This window comes from Bidens hawaiensis, unplaced genomic scaffold (assembly GCF_021521415.1).
Source record: "Bidens hawaiensis isolate Kalapana, Puna unplaced genomic scaffold, B.hawaiensis_p1.1 tig00066388_1, whole genome shotgun sequence".
Taxonomy (NCBI): domain Eukaryota; kingdom Viridiplantae; phylum Streptophyta; class Magnoliopsida; order Asterales; family Asteraceae; genus Bidens; species Bidens hawaiensis.
The window spans coordinates 44,292-52,225 of NW_027501815.1; the positions used below are offsets into that span (position 1 = coordinate 44,292).

At 44.6% G+C, this 7,934-nt stretch overlaps 1 pseudogene; it reads left to right on the forward strand.

Moving 5' to 3' along the window:
• The first annotated feature begins 240 nt into the window (after positions 1-240).
• Positions 241-1,707, forward strand: LOC143604742 (transcription factor MTB3 pseudogene; annotated as a pseudogene).
• Positions 1,708-7,934: the final 6,227 nt, after the last annotated feature.

Sequence of the window (7,934 nt, forward strand, 5' to 3'; positions counted from 1 at the left end):
ACATTCCGGTTCATGAAGACAAACGAGCCAAGCCGGCTCGCCTTGGTTTGTAAACGAGCCAAGCCTAGCCCCTCTGGCTCAGCTAGACTAATTCCAAACTTTCCAAAATTTTCTTATTCGAAAATTATTTGCTAATTTGTTCAGTGAGCTGCTGGTATGTGGTATCAACGAAAACATTAATTTTTTTTTTCTTTTTCTTGTTTCTGCAGCTAAAACCTTCTGCAAATTCGTTTTCACAACATGGGAGACAAATTTTTGTTAAATGAAGAAGATAAGCTTATGTTAGATAGGACACTGGGTCAAGAAGCTTGCAATTACTTAATTTGGTCATCATCAAACAAAATCTCCGACGAATACCGACCAAAAACCAATAATTTAGCGGTACAAGATTCCCTTCACACGATCCTTAACGGATCGGGCTGGAATTATGCAATTTTCTGGCAAGTTTCAAATTCCAAATCCGGGAAATCGGCTCTGATTTGGGGCGACGGGTGCTGCAAAGAATCTAACGAACCCAAGGGTTATAAAACCGGAGATGAAGACGCTAATAAAAAGATTGTTCTTCGAAGGATTCAGTCATGGTAAGGAAGGAAGTCTTGAGTTAAAGACGGGTTTAGTGTCCGATTTAGATATGTTTTATTTAACCTCGATGTGTTATGTTTTCCCATTTGATAAACCGTCTAGCCCGTCTCAGTCATTTAACACAGGCCGGCCCGTTTGGGTTTTCGACACCAAAGGATGCAAAGAACAGTACCAATCGCGATCGGTTTTAGCAAAATCGGCCCTGTTACAAATGCTAGTTCTTGTCCCAGTTAAGAAAGGAGTCTTGGAGATTGGTTCGTTTAAGTCGGTCCCGGAAGACCAAAGCTTTGTTACAAAGGTTAAAAATTTGCTTAACGGGTGTCACCCGAAAGCATCACCGAAAATATTCGGTCAAGATTTAAGCCTCGGTGGCAGCGGTGCCAAAACCGGTCGGTTCAGCATTGACTTTTCACCGAAAGTTGAAAACGCGTTGACTTTCGGGGACAAACAGTACGAAATACAGTCGAATCGTGTTTTTGGTGGGAACTCGTCAAACGGGCTTCGGCCTGATTCGCAAACGGGTCATGTGATCGGTGGGATATTGAATTCGCAAGAAATGATAGCGGGTCTTGAGGAATCGAATCAAGACTCGTGTTTAATGGATCGAAAACCAAGAAAACGGGGTCGGAAACCGGCTAACGGGAGAGAAGAACCGTTGAACCACGTCGAAGCGGAAAGGCAACGACGCGAGAAACTGAACCAACGGTTCTATGCATTACGGGCCGTGGTCCCGAAAATTTCAAAAATGGATAAGGCTTCGCTTCTAGGTGATGCGATTTCATACATAACCGAGCTTCAGTCAAAGATACGTGTCTTGGAGGCTGAAAAGGAGGGCCCGGGTCAACCCGAGGTTGAGTTTATGGCTCGGGAGGATGATGCGGTTGTAAGACTTAGTTGGCTGTTAGACGAGCATCCGGTTGCACGGGTTATTAAGACGTTTAGAGAGCATGAAATGGTAGTTAATGACACCGATGTTTCGGTTAAAGATAACGAGAATGTGATTCATACGTTTTCGTTTCAAGCGGTCAATGGCGGTGGGGATGTCGAACAATTGAAGGAGAAGCTAGATTCGGCTTTCTCGGATTGATTCGGGTGTTAAGAAAACATGTTTGTATGATACTAAGATAAAATTGTTGTTTTTAGATCAATATGTTTTGTTCGATATAGAAATTATTGGATTTTATTCGTTTTAATTACTTTTATGTCAGTTGATGAAGAACGAACTGTAATGGTGTTTCTGTGGTATATTTGAATAGATACAAAGATTAAGAAGTGTAAAATATACTTAACTGGTAAATTTAAGATGTTATGAATTATTATTATGCTTATTCTGCTTTGAGTTTTTTCCCTTGTCGGTTTACTTCAATGGGTCGGTTACAGTTTCATGTTCTTTTAATTGTTAAGAATTTTGGTCCACTTTAATTAAACTTTGATCTACTCTAGTCTCTAGATATATAATTAAATTAATTCCTAAATATAAAACTAAATATGTGTTTTGGTTAATTGTTTATAAAGGTTTAGTTTATAAATTGATTATGTAGTTTCAATAATATATATATATATATATATATATATATATATAGGGAGAGGATCAAGAGATAACTGATACAAGCCAGTCGGCCCAAATTGGTGAAGAGACGGATCATCGGATCGACACGGGTCAAAATATTAAGATGGGTCGACAATGTGTTCGAGTTAAACGGGTTCCTCAAAAACTTCTTGATTAAGTTAAAAGATGGCTTGTGAAGAGGTAGGTCCCAGCAGAGCCCAGTTGGACCCGCAAGACTCACCTTGAAGAGGGACGTCTGCGCAAAGACCAACTGGTTCCGCATGACCCACCATGCTCAGAGAGATGAAGACCTTACGCGCAGTACGCCAGCTGTTCCCGCAGGAAAAGCCTCCCAATGGTGAAGTACCCCGCCTGTTCCCGCAGCTGCGGATACAAGCCATCCGGGAAGGCTACCCGCACTAATAGTAAGGCTACACGCACAAGGCACTAACTCTCAATAATTCAGTAATGTCACCTGAAGAAGGAATGAGCAAGGCGGGAATACTCCCGCCCAAATGAGCCAGTCCGTACGCTTCTGGAGGATCTTTTGTACTATACCTGCCAAGGTATGGACAAAATAGACAAGATCTTACCAAAGCGGCCCATCACAGGGTGACAGCTCACTGACAACAGTACGAGGAGGAGCACGCTCTAGTACAAAATGTCACTATCAGCCGCTGCCTACTCACCAACCCTCATCGTGGCACGTACATACCCTGCAGTTGGTGGAAAAGGAATAGTACACAGCCGGCCATGTCACTATCAGCCGCTGCCTACCCACCAACCACCAGCATGGCACGTGCGTAGCCCACAGTTGGTAGAAAAGAAATATTATACAGCTGGCTGTACCTGCTTTGAAACCTACCTTCGGCTATAAATACTCCAACACCTTGGAACAGTATGATCATCTGATACCATCACATATCTTATCTACTCTAGCTATTTCTCTTAATATACACTTATATTCAGAGCAATCTAGTCTGATTCTCACGCCGGAGGGTGGTCACAAGGAGGTACCCCCCCTTCTCAGTGACGAGCTCATGGTGTCTGTTTTGCAGGTCATCAGAAGAATAACCATCTTTGCCGGACCTAACCCTCGTGGGAAACATCTACTTGACCCTAAGATTATCCGTAATCTGCCGGGGTCACTTAGTGTTTCTTCATTGGCGCCATCCGTGCATAAAAGCTAGAACTAATTCTTTTTCAGTTTTTTCAAAACCTCTGGAAAGATGGTTAAGGTTACTCCGGTGCCAAGGCCAGCGAGTGACCAAGAAACCCCGGTAACCAAAACCCCAGCTACTGGGGGGAACACCGGCGAGTACACAAATTTTACGAACACTACCCCGGTTACCCAAGCCGGGGCAAGTGCAGTAAACAATCCTCCCATGGGATTCATTGATACCCAGGTGGAGAGACAACAGACGAGGCTCCCCCGCCAAACACTTGATCAAGTTAAAGCGTGGGCGGAAGCACGTCAAAAGGAATTCCAAGCTGAGTTGGATGAACGCTTACGTTCACTCCAACAGGCTGACGAATTCGGAAGCACTCGACAACAGCTCAACATGAGCAATGAGTGCGAGTACTTGGACGATGATCGGGAGGAGTCTGACAGTGACGCAAACCCTCGTCATAGGGCGAAAGGGAAGCGCAAGGAAACGGACTTCCAACCGAGAAGGAATTTTGGAGAAACCTTCAAACCAAGGAACGCGGGGGGAAACCCCACGTGACTTCTCTAAAACCTTCAGACCAACTGTTGCAAATGCGGGAACGTCCAAATCTGCAAGGGACATTGCGGAAGCAATTGCCCCGAAAAGTGCCAAACAAATGTCCAACATAGGCACATATGATGGTATATCTGACCCAGACGATCATTTGAACAGATTCATAGCGGGGGCAACCGTCAGCAATTGGACGGAACCCACGTGGTGTTACATGTTCCAAATGACGCTTGTTGGGGCAGCCAGAGCGTGGTTCGACCGTCTACCGGTCCACCACATCTACGATTGGGCAGACTTCCAGCAGAAGTTCAGCCAACACTTCAGTTAACAAAGAAAGTATACCAAAGAGCAATGGACGATCCTCAACTGCATCCGAGAGGAAGATGAGTCTTTACTAGACTTCATCACGCGCTTCAATTCAAAGAAGCTAAGTCTGGGCACTATTAGCGAAGATCTTGTTCGCGCTGCTTTCATCCAGGGCGCGGAAGACCCAGAGCTCATCCGCACCTTAACGGGTAAAGATGGCATGCCATCCACGTGGGATGCCATCATGACAGCAGCTAAACGCTTCGCGGAAACGGAAAAGCAACTGGGTAGAGATCTTCCCCAGAGCACAAACCTCTACACTCAAAAAACAAGAGAAAACAACGTCCTTATCGCCCGACAAAACAAAAAGAGGAAGCTTGGTATTTGGCAGTCAAGGGTAAACTTTGGCACCTCATCCGGCTCGCACCCTCGGTTAGGCGGAAAGGATAACATGCAGTCGTCGAACCGGAACTCCAGATTGACGCCACTCACCAAAAGCGTCACCGAGATATTTGCCACCGAGAGGCTCCCATGGCCAGAGGCTCCAATAATCCGACAGCGTCCAAACGCTGATCAAAGCAAATCCTGTGACTTCCACAGGACAAAAGGCCACACCACGGAGGAATGCGTAGCCTTGAAGGACGTCGTCGAAGCATTCGTCAGAAATGGGAAACTCACTCACCTCGTGGCGTAATGGACGCTAAGCAGGCTAATGCGTGTAGATCCCCAGTTGGGGAAAACACGGATGAAACTGCAGCTTCAATGTGGGAGACTACATACTGCGTAAACAACGAGATTCCGAACCAGGTGCATATCGGCTCGAAAGGCTCGATGACACCCCATCCCAAGAACATGGAAGGGAGCTCAATTACACAGGCTGCATGTAGATCAATTCCAAACTTGTAAAGAAAAGGCCTAGAGCCACTTCTAATGGAAATGATTCTCCAAATCACATTGACGCTGATGGTCTTACATTTATACTTATGAACTTTCCAGACTGATATGCCGGTATTCACTGCATAAATATGGAAAGAAGTAAGTCGTTGCGTGTGGAAGGCGGCAAAACCCGCATAAACACAAAAAACGGTAAAAATTTCTAAGGAAAAGATGAGGAAAACCTTCACGCAGGTCAGTTTATAGGTGAAGTTTGGTCATCCCACTAAATGAAAGTGACGGTCCTACCCGCACAATCATGATAGAGGAAACTGAACATTAACCTATTGACAACCACGCGTCGAAAGGTTAACTTATTCAAAACACTTAGAAAATTTCTAAAAAGATGAGGAAAACCTTCATGCATGTCAGTTATAGGTGAAGTTTGGCATCCCACTAAATGAAAGTGACGGTCCTACCCGCACAATCATGATAGAGGAAGCTGAACACTAACCTATTGACAACCACGCGTCGAAAGGTTAACTTATTCAAAACACTTGGAAAATTGCTAAGTTAAACTAAAGTATGCATGAGCGAATCATATATTGTTTATGAGGCAAAACAAGTGCCAAATTAAACTATAATATGCATGAGCAAGTCATATAACGTTTATAAAGCAAGTCACTAAGTGAAAGTGACGGTCTTACCCGCACAATCACGAAAGATAAAGCAAAACTTTAACCTATCATCTGCCACGTTGAAAGGTTAACTCATCCAAACTACTCAAGAAATTGCTAAGTTAAACTAAAATATGAGTGAAACAAAGATTCAAAATAAGAGGGAATATACCCCCTTACCTTGGTAACCAAGAAACCGTAAGACAAGTGCGGGTACAGTGTCAAGGCGAAACCCTTCACATACTTAGCACCTGCAGGGAATTGAAGCCAAGAAATACCTTGGTAACCAAGAAACCATAAGACAAGTGCGGGTACAGTGTCAAGGCGAAACCCTTCACATACTTAGCACCTGCAGGGAATTGAAGCCAAGAATACCTTGGAAGTCAAGTAACTATAAGACGAGTGCGGGTACAGTGTCAAGGCGAAACCCTTCACATACTTAGCACTTGCAGGAATTAAAACCAAGAAGGATCTTCTGGGCCATGCTTGTGGAAAGGGAAATAACATCCCCGCATAGCGGGAACGTTGAGAACTAGATTGTTTGAAGCTCCAAGATGGATTGGTTGTTTAACATAATTGATCACTATGTCTAAAACTACCAAAACCTCGTGGGGAATCTACACAAGTGAAACTCAACGCTCCTGACTTGCGAGGAGGTTACACACCTACCCGCATCATACCCAAAGATCAAGCAGAAAAGTCGGGAATTTCTGCACGTGACATTAGGAAAACCGCGGGAAGAATCCCCACGGAAAACCTTAAAACTACAAACCCTTTTCAAAACCCCTTGCTTAAGTCCAAAAGTTCACCTCACTTATTAACAATTCATGAGAAGAATATTGGACTGGGGGGGACTTGAAGAGGTAGGTCCCAGCAGAGCCCAGTTGGACCCGCAAGACTCATCTTGAAGAGGGACGTCTGCGCAAAGACCAACTGGTTCCGCAGGACCCACCATGCTCAGAGAGATGAAGACCTTACGCGCAGTACGCCAGCTGTTCCCGCAGGAAAAGCCTCCCAATGGTGAAGTACCCCGCCTGTTCCCGCAGCTGCGGATACAAGCCATCAGGGAAGGCTACCCGCACTAATAGTAAGGCTACACGCACAAGGCACTAACTCTCAATAATTCAGTAATGTCACCTGAAGAAGGAATGAGCAAGGCGGGAATACTCCCGCCCAAATGAGCCAGTCCGTACGCTTCTGGAGGATCTTTTGTACTATACCTGCCAAGATATGGACAAAATAGACAAGATCTAACCAAAGCGGCCCATCACAGGGTGACAGCTCACTGACAACAGTACGAGGAGGAGCACGCTCTAGTACAAAATGTCACTATCAGCCCGCTCTGCCTACTCACCAACCCTCATCGTGGCACGTACATAGCCTGCAGTTGGTGGAAAAGGAATAGTACACAGCCGGCCATGTCACTATCAGCCGCTGCCTACCCACCAACCACCAGCATGGCACGTGCGTAGCCCACAGTTGGTAGAAAAGAAATATTATACAGCTGGCTGTACCTGCTTTGAAACCTACCTTCGGCTATAAATACTCCAACACCTTGGAACGGTATGATCATCTGATACCATCACATATCTTATCTGCTCTAGCTATTTCTCTTAATATACACTTATATTCAGAGCAATCTAGTCTGATTCTCACGCCGGAGGGTGGTCACAAGGAGGTACCCCCCCTTCTCAGTGACGAGCTCACGGTGTTTGTTTTGCAGGTCATCAGAAGAATAACCATCTTTGCCGGACCTAACCCTCGTGGGAAATATCTACTTGACCCTAAGATTATCCGTAATCTGCCGGGGTCACTTAGTGTTTCTTCAGCTTGGCTTGCAAGAAAAGTTATCTTTTAAATCTATCTTTTATTTTTTTCCTTGTTCTAGAATTGTTTTGTTTTCCTACTTTCATGCACTCGTTTCCTATATATTGTAATTTGGTATTGAGAAAATAATAATCAGAAAATTGTTCCAACTTCGGTTTCTTCTTCTCTTCTTATTCTTGGAGCCTAACCCACTCTACGAGTCTCTATCAATTTGGTGCTTCATTATCAGCACTTACGGTATGTCTTCGACATGCTTCATCCCATCAATACCATGCAAAACTATCTAAGTGTATCTTTGGTGCCCTCAAAATACCCTTTTTGGGTCACATCATATCGGCTGTTGGTGTACAAGCAGAACCAGAAAAACTCACTGCCATCTCAAAATGGCCACCACCGAAATCC